Source organism: Sus scrofa, chromosome 16, assembly GCF_054392235.1.
Source record: "Sus scrofa isolate SSC_HxYL_T2T_F1_AM1 chromosome 16, Sscrofa_HxYL_maternal_Yorkshire_Landrace_v2.0, whole genome shotgun sequence".
Classification (NCBI taxonomy): Eukaryota; Metazoa; Chordata; class Mammalia; order Artiodactyla; family Suidae; genus Sus; species Sus scrofa.
The window spans coordinates 89,975,971-89,989,141 of NC_139398.1; positions in this window are offsets into that span (position 1 = coordinate 89,975,971).

The following is a 13,171-nucleotide window of genomic DNA, read 5'->3' on the forward strand; positions in this document are numbered from 1 at the left end:
GGCGAGCCCCTGCCTTTGATTCTGCCTCTAAGACTTTAAAAAACACGACACAAGGACAAACTCAGGTGTCCCCTGGTGTCCTGCCTCTGCGGCGGCTGCGCTTCTGCAGGTGCAGCTTTATCGACTGGAGCTCATCTGTGTTCCTCTCAGACCCGCTGCCATTTTGCAGTTTCGCCGTCAATCTGGCCATGCCTTTCTTCTGCTCAAATTATAGGAAATAAAGAAAACCAACTCCAGATGTAAGTGCTTTTACGAGCAAGAGGTTAAGAAGTTCAAGAGGATTTTAGATTGTTGGGAAGACAGAAAACACGGGGCGAAGCCCATCTGGGGCCAGGAAGGAAGGAAAGAGAGGAACAAAGCAGATCAGATAAACACGGGGAATAAAAATAAGGACCTGCTGGACAGCTCTTCTCACCCGCCTGTGCTTTCTGCGCGCCAGCCGTCACGTTTTTTTTTTGTTTGTTTGTTTTGTTTTGTTTTGTTTTTTTTAACTGAGAGTAGGGGGACAGCTTACATTTCTTGGAAAGTTTAGTGAGAAAAACCCTAAGTGCTCAGAGATGCACACGTGAGGCTTGGGATGTAATTGTGACGCTTGGTCATTTGGGGCTTTAGGACAGGCTGAGGGTCACCCCAACCCGCCTGGCTCGTGGCTCCCCCTCTGCATTGCCAAGTCTGACCGATGCAGAAGAGATGTTTTGTAAAAAATAGAGGAGCTTTAGGAATGGGGTGAAAAAATGCTCTGTACTGGGAATGCTCGGACCTCCACAGCCTAAAGAGAGAATTTCTACTTAGACGAGGCACGATTCCTAATCCTCAGCACAGGTTAGCTCAGAGAGCTGGCTTCCTTATATTGTGTGTGTATGGGGTGGGGGTGAGATGCTGCCATCCACCCTCCCTCTGGGACAGCCAGCCTTTCACTGACTGCTCTGGAATGCACAGCCTCCAACCAAAGGAGCCTCTGCACCCACTGGTGTCTCTCTGGTCTCCCTCTCCCTCCCAGCCAGTTCGGGGGATTCAGCCCCTGCTGGACCACCCAGCGTCCTAGACCGGGCTCACCCCCAGGACACAGAGCTAGCCCACACACTCAGGGTAGGAAGGGCCCCAAGAACACGGACCGAAAGGGCGGCTGGCTGGAGGGGCCCCTGGCCAGCCGCTGTAGCAGGAACACCAGTCCGCCCCCGGCATCCAGAGATGCAGGGGACAGGAGCTCCTGACGTGTGAGCATCTACCTCTCACACTCACCTCGCATGGAGAGGGGCCAGCACCTGGAGCCTCTCCTCCGAGGGACAGCCAGATGCCCAGCAAGAGCAGACTGCAGACGCTGACCAGCACCAGCCTGGGGACAGCACTTCCTCCCCGTTTCCTGGTGACACAGCTGATCGAGCGCCGGGCCGCTTCCCTGCATCTTTCCTCTCCAATCAGCTTCCCTGGAGACGGACCGCTAAAGAGACCATGAAGACGGAGCCTGCCTGATTCCAGCACCATGGTCTTGATTATTCAGCTTGCCCTGTTCCTTAAGCCCCAGATTCTGCCAGCGACACACCAGAGGGGACTGGAGGAGGCAGGGAGCCCCTGAATTGTTCATGTTTTGGAGGCCAAGCTTTTGCCTCCCCAGAGTGGGGACACTGCGCTGGAGCGTGTTTGCCCCAGCAGGTCCAAGTCCCCCAGTCTGTGTTGGGTCGGCCCGGCACCCCCTGCAGGACACGGATGGCCAAGATGACGAGGGGTCCTGGGGAGGGGAGGTAGCACTCTGCTGTGACAACACCTGTGCCCTAGTTCTACGGGGAAGCAGCAGCCATGCCTTATCTGCCCATAACATTGGAGGGGATCTCTGGGTGACTACACATACGAGGGTGCATCAACTCTGGGCTTTATTTTTTCATAGAACCAATTAAAAAGATCGAGTGATAATTTCCCGGTAGATACAAGTGATATATAAGGAATAAGAGTGACCATACGAAGTGCCCCCTGGTTAACCAAGGCGATGCTATGAGCAGAGGAGGATGCGATGTAATCGTGAGAAATGTACAGAGACACATAGCAACGGGGACACGGGACGCTCTTTAGTCCTCCATCAGGAGCAGACACTCGTGCCGCTTAGTGCTCACGCCTTCGCGGTTTGCATCTCCAAGCTCTCCAGCCCAGCTCCACAATTAAAATGATTTGGACCGGATCTCTAGGTTAGTTCAAGCTCCTTTGCCCAGCGCCTCCGGGAGCTGCCCCTGTCGCCGGTACCTGGGTGTTTATCTGACTCCCTGGACATGGGCGTCTGGTCGTGGCTGCCTTGTCGTGAAAAGCTCTTCTCTGCCAGAAGGACAGTTCTGCCCCTTCTGGGAACTCTGAGCAACTCCTTGGGATCAAACGAGTGTCACGAGTCCTGGTTTGTTCTGCTGGATCAGCAGCACTGATACCTGTTTCGTTCCTCGTAAAATGCAGCTTTACGTACTCCAGGGCCAGAACCGGTGGCCCTGCCCTGCACCCGTCTGAACACAGCATCCCCTTCGTGTCATAATCGAGTTCTCTGTTGTTCCGCAGACCAACAGGGAACGGGACCAGCTGCCGCTCTCATCACCAGGAAGGCTAAACCCGCTTTGGACGAGGCCAAGCTGACGCGGGGACAGCACCGGCGGACAGCCCGTCAGCCAGAGGATGACTTTGCTCGAAGGTCGCAGACGTGAATGCATTAGCGGGGCTGGCGCAGTGCGGGGGCCCAGGCTTCCCCTCGGTCCTCTGCAGAAGCCACATATTAGATGACGCCCCCTTTCAGCTGCTAAGTGCCGCGCTGCCCTGTTATCGGCCAGTCGCCAGCGGGCTCAGGGGAGAAGCGCTGCCTCCTATGGCCGTGAAAATTGATATTGAACACGGAAGGGAAAGTCTCACAAGCTGATAGCAATTAGCTAAAAAGGATTTGCGGCTCCGTGATTCATCACGCCAGGGGACCAAAGTCATTTGCAGACGCTGTTTCCAGAGTCCCCGCGCGCAGCTCCAAGCCCTGCCTCTGTTTCTCTCCCACTGGGGTGTGACATTTCGGCTTTCAGCGCCCCTTTCCAGAACAGAGGCCGACGCAGCCGGGGACTCTTCTGTCACAGATGCTTTCATGAAAGGTGCTCAAAGCAAGCGTCAGACTCTGACTTAGGTTTAGATATTCCAGGAGGAAAATGGAAATCAGCTTCCTTCACAGTTTGTCATGTTGTTTTTGTGGAAGAAAGTCATTTGCGACTCTGGGTTGGTAAGAAATTAGACCAAAATGGATCTGAACAATAGCGCCAAGGTGTCGGAAGTGTCTAGAGGTTATTCTCCAAAAAGAAACGCTCCATCCAGGTAGCTGCCACTTTATTCTTGACCGCAAGATGCATGGACCCCAGGCATGTGGCCCCAGCGGCGGCCTGGGCGGGTGGCAGCGTTCTCCCCATCTGTCGATGTTCTCCTGCAGTTCTGGCTCTCTCCTATCTATCATCTATAGACTACTTTATCATCTATCCGTCTGTCTGTCTGTCTGTCTGTGTGTCTATCATCTATTATCTCTCTATCTCCAAGATTCCATTAGAATAAGAGCCCAGACTGTCTCTATTCTTAAGCAGACAGAGAGTCTCATGGGCAGTTTTGCAACAAACAGTTTGCATACAATCCTGCCCTGAGTGTTTCTCTGTGCAGAGCTGCGACAGCCTGAGCAGGAAAGGTGAACGCAAATGCTTTTAGGACCACAGAGAAGGGAAGGGACACTGGAACTTACATCACAGAACATAAATCTCAAAGGAAAAGTGTATATAATTTTTTACTATTTATATATGTGGAATAAATTGTATACTTAGATACTCTTTGTTTTCATGTCAATGGAGCCTAAGAAATCCCACTTGATCGCGGTGTGTGTGTGTGTGTGTGTGTGTGTGTGTACACACGCATTCAAATTAAAAGCTCCCTTATGACCAAAAATCTCCCTAAATGGACCCCCTAAATGCTATATGTAACCTGCCCTCCACTTGGGGACCTGAGATTCATGCGGTGATGGCCTCATCCCGCTGGGGACTGGTGTTGCACATGTGATGCAGGAAGGGTAGGCTGGGACTGGGGCCCTCTGAGGGCTGTGCAGCCTGGAGGAGGGGCCAGTGGGGAGACCCAGAGAGTCCAGGGCCGGCGCCCCCCAGCCCCCCCGCCCCAGCAGCACATGGGCGCCAGACCCCTTGTGCAGGTTGGCTGTGATTGAGGAACACGCATTCCACCTTGAGCTGCCCACAGTCAAGCATGTTCAGCCGTGATTGCTGGTGGGCGGGAAGCTGTCTGGGGGCTGGCCTCGAGAACGAGGGGAAGGAAGGAAGACCCTTGGAGACACGCAGGTACCTCTGCAGGAGGGTGGGCTGAAAACGGGGATGGACAGCCCGCCCGGTGGGGACGCTGGGGTGTGAACTTCGGGAGGAGGCGGTGCCTGGGGACGGTGCTTCGGAGGCAGGACAGGGAGGGGCCCGGAGGGCCAGGTTCTGCAGCCCCGCGGCAAACCCGGGAATGGGTTAAGACTAGAAACTGGGAGTGGGGCTGGGGGCTAAGCACAGGCCAGGAAGGCTGGATGGAAGGAGAGGTAACGTCGTCGTATTGGACACACAGGATCTCTGCCGGGATTCAGAAGGCGCTTAAGTCATCCGTTGAAGTCAGCCTGTGTGACTGAGAGACAGTCCTTCCTGCCGGGCTGTTACCCTCACCTCTTCTGTAGGTACTAGAAAGCGGGGGTCACCTGGGTAACGCCTGGCAGCCTCCCAGTATCTGAAATCCATCTCTTGCCAATTCTGAACCAGCAGCACTGGAGACCCCAGCATCCTGAGATCCAGCTCCCTCCCTCCCCCCGCTGCAGCTTCCTGCTGATTATTTCAGAAATGATCCCTGCCCGGCCTCCTGTTCCAACCCTGAGGACTTGGAAATGCCCTCTCAGCTCCCAGACGGAGGCTCCCCTCCGGCTTTGGTCTCCTATGCGTATTTCCTCCATGCGTGGATGCTGTGCTGCTCAGGGCTCCCAGGTCAGCTTGGGGTGAGAACTGCTGTCTCCCCCAGGAGCGGTGTAGGTTGGTGAGCTCCTGTCCTCGGCCCTCTTATCCACGTGCTCCCGTTAGCGGGCTAGTGGTCTCCATGCGCCTCTGATTCCAAAATGAAGGAATTCCATCCAACACAGATTGGGGCATGAGCCGGTTATGAGGCGGCGCTGCAGGAGAGCTGAGCGGGGGACCCCACGTGTCCTCTGTGCCGCAGTCGCTGTGTGATGCTGGCGCTGCTCGTACGACAACTGCTTAGCAAACCGCACTCAAAACTGCTGACAGACAGCTCCTGATTCTGGCAAGATGTGAGAAGAGGTAAACGATCCTTCCTTGGGAACTGGATCTCATGACCTTGTGTCTCGGGAAGGTCATGAAGTAAAAGAGAGGAGAAATATGTAAAGGCAGAAGGGGGCATTTGGGAGCGCGGTCAGGCAGGGAGAGCGCTAGGCTGGCTGAGCGAGCGGCCCAGGAAACTTGAGCCTTGGCTGGGGCTGTGCTCTGGCTCTGGAGCCTGTGTTCCCAGCCTGATGGCTTTGACCTTGAACAGGCTGGCTCTCCACCCTAACCTCTCCAGTGCCGGGACTAAGAATCTACAGACGGCACCAGTGACCAGGGGTCCACGACCACACACCTGGGCAGAGGTCAGCCAGCTCTGGGGCATCAAGAGGGACGGACCAATGATGGGGGGACCCCTGACATGTGCACATTCTGTTGCCTGCTGGCTCACTCTTCCCACGCCAGGTAGACGCCTGTGTCTCCTTTGGCATGGGACTCAGCCTGCACCTTTGCTCGTGCCATCCCTCCCCCATTACCTGTCTGCTCCCATCAGCATTTGGCCCTTTGTCCTGGGCACGTACTATTTCCTTTCCCTCCACACAAATCTCTCTGCTAACCCCCACCAAGGATCTCGAGGGGCAGTGGACCAGCACAGGGGCTGTGGGCCGGCTCCGGGCTGGGGGCCTCCATCTGCTTGCACCCTCACCCCAACGCTGGCCCCCTGGGACCCCAGGCAGGGCCTCTGTGGTCCCGGTTCTCATGTGAAAGGGCCTCAGTTCCGTACCCCTGTCTGGTGTTTAACTGCATTTGGCAGGACACTGAGTGGATGTGACACACACAGCGCCCTGGCTAGTGAGGTCCCAGCCTTGCCGTCCAGCTCAGCGCAGGCTGCGGGGTCAGCAGGCTGAGTGGCAGGGAGATGGGTCAGGGAGGCCACAGGATACCAGCCAGTCCTTTGGGAAGGCGGTGAGTATGCCACTTGGCTCTTGTGCCCCGTGAGCTTCTGGACCCCGCTGGCCTGTGTTCCTTGGAGCAGAGTGGCCTCTGACAGCAAGGCCTCAGCCCAGCCTCAGGGCCTGGAGCTGCCGGAGCCCCAGGCCACTAGGGGTGTCCTCCTCCCAGAGGCAGGCCTTGGACATGCCCTTCTTCCCACCCCCTCCTGGCGGCCCTGAGTCAGGGCACAGGGGTCCCTGCAGGGACAAATGCGTCACTGCAGGTAAGGGTGAAGTAGGAGTTTTACCTAGAGAAACAACTCCCCCGCTAGAAAGGCAGCTCTGGCCTGTCAGCAGCTCTGCTCCCCATATCACCCTTCTTGTGATCTTGTAGCAACTCTGTGTCTTATGTCCTTGCTAGCTGCCCTGCTAGCCTGCTCCGGGCATTGCTGATCAGTTTCGCTTTTGTAATCTTTTTGCCCAGCTTCTTAGGCAGGAACGCAGCCTGCTCCAGGAAGGGGGAGGGCTGGGGTTGCTTGCCCAGGAAAAACAAGACCTGGAAGTCTGCATCGTATAAAAGTTACCCAGAACGAAGACCTGGTGCTCAGACTCTGGAGGCAACTCCTCTGAGCCGGCACCAGTGCTGCATAAACCTGGCTATTCCACATCTCCGAGTACCATTTGTCTCTTTCTGCTGCCACGGTTTCTGGGTTTCTGCAACAAAGGCAGCCTCCCCACCAGCCATCATCGTCCTCCCCGTGCTCCCTGCACACAAGCTCTCACTCTGCCTGGACCCTGCTCCCTGGGGAACCAGGCCTCCCACCTGCCACCCATGTTCTGAGGCCAGACGAACACAAAGCAGGACACACGTCACTGCGCTTAGGGCACATCTGCAGAATCCAGGTCAATCTCTTCCCAGATTCTTCCCTTAGTTCTATCCACAAAGACCCTTTTCCCAAAGAAGGTCCCATTTGTGGGTTCCTCCAGTCAGGACTTGGAACTGATTTTTCAAGGGCCAGCACTCAACCCACTGCAGGTGGAGCCAGTGAGAAAATGAAGTGAATCTGATCAAACTGTTTCACGGAGAGATGAGGGGAGCAGTGGGAACCCCCACCTCAGAGACCCCAAAGGACATTCTCAGGAGCCACAGACCCACAAGAGGAAAAGGGCGCAGATTAATTCTTCACAAAGGTTTTTGTGATTTGTTTAATTTTTGTACAAAATCCCATCGTGTATTTCACCAAGCCTTATTTTTTGTGAGTAAAACAGAGGCCGTGCATGAAGCCTGGTGAATTCTCACCCAGTCTGCTGATGTTGCAGGGCCGTTGAGCCCTGGGTTCACAGAATTTTGATTGTTTTGGAACGACACACATTGCATGGTTTTCAACGAACAGCAAAAGCAAAGTCCTGGCATTAGGCAACGGGCAAAGAGCCACAGCTTTTGTAGCTGGAGAGGACTCTGCCTTCACTGTGTCTTCGCAGACCCCTTGGGCCTCTGCAGCTCCTGGGACCTGCTGGGCCCCTACATGTTTGTTGATTGACTTCTCGTGAAGAATAAGGGCAAAGGGGAACTTGTGGGTTGGAGACAGCGGTTGGAAAATGAGTTGCTTTGGCTTCAGAAGCCACAGGCAGGCAGTTTTGAGTTTACTCTCTGAAAAATGAGAAACCTTGGAAAATTCTAAGGAGCCAGAATTTGGACAAGAAGAGGGAAAAAGGCCCCCATGGTTGGCCTTTTATGGCTTGAGCTGTGTTCTCCCCAGATTCAGGGACGAAGTCCTGTTTGGAAGGGGGGGGATGGCAGATGCCGTCCATAAAGATGAGGTCTTACTGGAGGAGGAGGAATTTCGGCGGAAAACTTCAAAATGTGAAGGAAAGAAATCAAAGGCAATGAGAGGAAGTGGGAGCGAATCCTGTTCACAGAAAGACCGCAGCGTGATGCTGTCAGTGCTCTAATCTGATGGCAGGTGTGAGGCTCTGTGCGCAAATATAGACATGATGCTCCCGGACTTTACAGGAGCGTCTGAGGTACGGGAAGCTAAAGTCATTCTGAGAAAAGATGAAGCAGAAGGGGTCTCTCTACTGTGTTTCAAGACGTGTCTCTGCTCTTTTCACACACACACACACACACACACTCACACACTCCGAGTAAGACTGTGTGACAGTGAGATGTTGGTGGAGGAATAAGACAAAGATTTGTAAAACAAAGTAAGAGAACCCAGAAACAGCCCCCACAGGTGCAGCCAACGGAGTTTTGACAAAGATGCAAAAGTGATTGACAGGAGGAAGGAAAGACTGCACAGCAAGTGATGATTGAGGACCCCTAGGAAAAAATAAACTCAGCCTAAACAGCACAGCTCATACAAAACTTCACTCGCAATGGATCATGGGGACTTTATGCTTTACCATAAAGTTAGAGAAATCGAGACAGTGTGTAACTGGCATGAGCACAGACAAAAGAGAGAATAGACCAATGTACGGCCAAATGACTTTTTTTTATGAAGTCGTCACGGCCATTCAATGGGGAAAGGATATTCTTTTATAAAAGTGATGCTACTAAACCTGAATGTCCATACAGTTTTTTTAAAAAAGACCTTGGCAAGCGTTCCCACGGTGGCATAGTGGGCTAAGAAGCTGACTGCAGTGGCTTGGGTCTCTGCGGAGATGAGGTTTGCTCCCTCCCAGAGCAGTGGGTTAAAGCTACAGCTCAGATTCAATCCCTGGCCCGGGAACTTCCATATGCTGCAGAGGTGGCTAAAAAAAAAAAAGGATTGTGAATTTCCGTGTAAAACATGACAGTATGAAACTTTCAGAGGATAGCGTAGAAGCAAGTCTTCAGGAGCTAAGGCTTGGTGAAAAGTTCCCAGATGGGATCAAAAGCACAATTCAGAAAAGATAAATCAATGAACTAGACTTCATCAAAATTAAATATTTTCGCTCTGTTGAGAACACAAGCCAGGGACTGGGAGACATTCTTGCCAAGTCCGTACTGACAAAGAATACAGAGCTGGAATGCATGAAGAATTCTTAAAACACGACGATTAGAAACCAAATAACCCCGTTGGAAGGTGGGCAAAGTATGAAGAGACCTTTCAGCAGGAGTATAAATGGCCAATTGGCACCTGAAGAGAGGCCGGACGTCCCTGGCCGCTAGGAAGGCTCGAAAGAAGACCTTTAGGAGCCAGTGGCAGTGGGACCACACGCAGGACCCCCGTGTACTGCGGGGGATGCAAAACGGTCCAGCGCTCTGGAAAGCAGCGGAACAACGTCCTAAAAGCAAAACCAGGACAAAAACCGTGAACCACGTCACTCAGTGATTGTAGTCCCAGGCACTTAACCCCGAGAGAAAGCTGAGCAGGGCTGCACCAAGAGGCGTTCTTTGCAACAGCCCCAGACTCTCAATTCCCAAATGTGCCTCTGCGGGTGGGTGGTTACACGCACGGACAGTGTCCTTTGCTTTGGAAATTGGAACACGACTCTGCCGGGCAGAGGGAGAAATTCCTGACGAAGGCAGGTCCATGCGTGGACCCCCAGGTTCATCAGAAAACAAGCCCACCCTGAGCGGAGACCACGTGTCCGGTACTCTTGAAATTAGAAAATGAGGAAAATGCAGCCCAGCGATTGTCCAGCTTCCAGAGGAAGAGTCGGACCTCAACAGGTCGGGGCGAGAGGTGGAGCTGGGCTGGTGCTGTCACAGTCCTGTGTCTCGATGGGGACGTGGTCACCAGCCCCAGCCGTGTGATAAAACGGCCTCAGATCATAGACATGCATCAAATGGGTGTCAGGGTCCTGGTTTTGAAGTGGTGTCACCTCTGGAAAAACTGCGTGCTATTTTTATAATTTCCTGGGATTTAGAATTTCACAACGAAACATTTAAAGCAGAAAAAAGAAGCCAACAGAAATGAATTTTAAAATGAAAGAAGTTAAACCTCAGGTACTAAGAGATGTGTCTTGAAACAGAGTGCTGATCCACCAGACAAAAGGCACGGGGTAGACGTCTGTGTGTGTGTGGATTTTAAAGCGGACAGCACTGTGCCAGTGGACTGGCCAGGGTAAGCAGGAAAGGTTAAATTGTGCGTGGAACTGTCAATGCCCCATTTAGGATGGGAGGGAAGAGAACTGCGAAGGACGCCAACAAAATCTTCAAGAATGCTACTTCCTAAAAAACAAAAGGGAGTTCCCTGGTGGCTCAGCAGGTTGAGGCTCTGGTGCTGTCACTGCTGTGGTGAGAGTTCAGTGTTCAATACCTCACCTAGGAATTTCTACGTATCAGGGGCAGCCAAAAAAAAAAAAGAAAGAAAGAAAGAAAGAAAAAGAAAAAGAAAAGAAAAAAGAAGAAGAATGTCACTTCTTTAAAAACCCAGCGACAAATATGGAAAAAAGAGACCATTCGGAAAGCGAGTAGTTAATGCCAAATACTTCTCTTTTCCTCTTTGCTTTTCTGTAATCTTGGCGTGTTGTATAGATTGTGAGAAAGTGTGAGACAGAGATAGAGAGAAGCAATGAGAGACAGAGAGACAGCTAAGGCCCTTTTCCAGACAGAGGCTGAGGCAGCGGCAGCCCGCGACAGCTTCAGAGGCGACGGGTGGAGAAGACGCCAGCACTCTGAGCCAGCTGATTTAACTGCATTTTGCTTTGAAATTGAATGATAGATTTAGAGTGATTTCTGATTCAATCAGAAGAGGCAAGTGTGGATATTGTGTGGGTTTAGTGAGAGAAAAACAGAGGGCACCTCTCTCCCTGCAGGCTGCCGCTCCTGACAGCAGGTTAAAAGGGAGGCAGCGCTTTCTCTGGGGCCCGGGGTCCAGGGTAATATTCCCGAGTCAGGAGTGAGGCCAGAGGAGGGAGCAGCAGAGGCGCGGGCCGCATGCCAATTAGGGCGGCCCTGCCAGTGTGCCAGCGTGCGCTGCGGGCTTCCTGCCATCCTCAGGGCCTCTTCGCTTCCTGTCCTCACTCCTGGGTTTGGACAGGGCAGGAGGGGCCTCGGACCCCAGGAGCACCTTGAATGTAACATCCCCGGGCAGCAGTGTCCCTTTCTCCTGAGCAGAGGGACCATCCTGTGTCTCTGTCACCACACCCAGGCGTTTCTCCTCTGTCCTGAGCATCCCTTGGTTAGGGATGAGGTCTCTCCTCTAAGAAGAGGGTTTTTGTTCTTCAACCACGTGGCCTGTTAGTGTAGACGGCTGCCAGCCACTGGGCGTCTGCACTCACCCACACCCCCAAATTCGTGTGCTGAACACTAACCCCACGGTGACGGTGTCAGGCGATGGAGCCTTTGGGAGGTGCTCAGGTCGGGGGGCTGGGGCCCTTGGGGGCGGAATTAGTGCCCTGACAGAGGAGGCCCCACAGAGCCCACATCCCTTCATGTGGTGAGGCCCCAGAGAGTAGACAGCCATCTGTGAACCAGAAACCAGACCCTCAGCAGACACCAGCATCTACCAGCACCTAAACCTTGGCCTCCCAGCCTGCAGAAGGTCCTCAGCCACCCAGCCTGTGACGTTACACACCCCGGGGGCCTGAGCCAAAGTCACCAGCAACATCCTTTATCTCAACTCTCAAAGTTTCACAAGAGAAGGAACTGAGCCTCAAGCAGGGGAGGGATTAGACCAAGGTGATGAAGCATTGAGGTATAGACCCAAGGCTGGGATCCGGGGTCCCGACAACATGCCCTGATCTTCTGGGTCTCTCCCCTGGGGCCACCTGCCTGCTGTCTGGTGCCTGCAGTGACACACCTCCCGGCCTCCCAGAGCCCAGGACGACTCTGAGCAGCCCCATCAGGAGGAACGTGTGGTTAAGACGCAACGATAGGAGCCGAGCCCCTGTGGCTCAGCAGTAACAAGCTCGACGAACATCCATGAGGACGTGGGTTCCATCCCTGGCCTCACTCAGCGGGTTAAGCATCCGGCCGCGTTGCTGTGAGCTGTGTGTGGTGTAGGTCGCAGACACGGCTCAGATCTGGCGTTGCTGTGGCTGTGAATACAGCTCCAACTCGACCCTTAGCCTGGGAAATTCCTGAAAAAAAAAAAAAAAAAAAAAAAAGCAAGACCAAAACGCAAACAAACCAACCAAGAACTCAAAGATAGAATAGAATTTGTTTTCAATGTGAAAACGAGTTTTTTAAGGAATAATTTACGGGCATTGCCTAGTGGCTCAGACAGTTAAGGATCCAGAATTTTCACTGCCACGGCACGGGTTCTAGACCCCTGGCCCAGGAATTTCTGTATGCTGAGAGTGTGGCTAAAAAAAGGAGAACAATTTATGGTTAAATATTATTCAATTAAAAACACAGAGTGCACCTTGCTACCATGGCAACAGAGTGTGAAACTTAATGCAGATTGTTTCTCAGGTTCCTGTTCTTCCCGAACGTGGCGCCTGAGGCCCCCCGGCCAACAGCCCCTGGGGATCTGGGTCCTGTGAACAACCAAGAAGGGAGGCTGGGGGCTGGGGGAGGGCATCCGGCCCCAGCTGACAGTGAGGGTGAAACGCCCCAGCCCCAGCTGACACCGTCATCGCACGGCTGTGACATACCTCCAGGTGGGGCCTGGCTCAGCCGCACAGCTGACTTAGAGAAAGTTTCAGAAAGTAGATGTTCATTGCTTCCAGTGGCTCAGTCTTAGGGTAACCTAACAAGAGGAATCAATTACTAAAACAAAAAAACGTTCCCAGCATGAAATTCAGAAATAAAACCTAAGTACCTATTGTAAAATCTTGACTTTTCCTCTCCCTGAATGAACTTCCGGCTTTCCCTGGCCGTGATCCTTTGAGGAACACTCTGCAGTCAGACGTCAAGCCTTTGAGGAACACTCTGCAGTCGGAAGTCAAGCTCTGAAACATGACCCCCCCACTGGGTTCTAAGGCAGCTCTCCTCTTGGAGGGCAAGAAATGCTCCAATTGATTACAAAGTAGCCAAGCACCGGAAGAAGCATGTTCCCAGGTGGCTTTGTC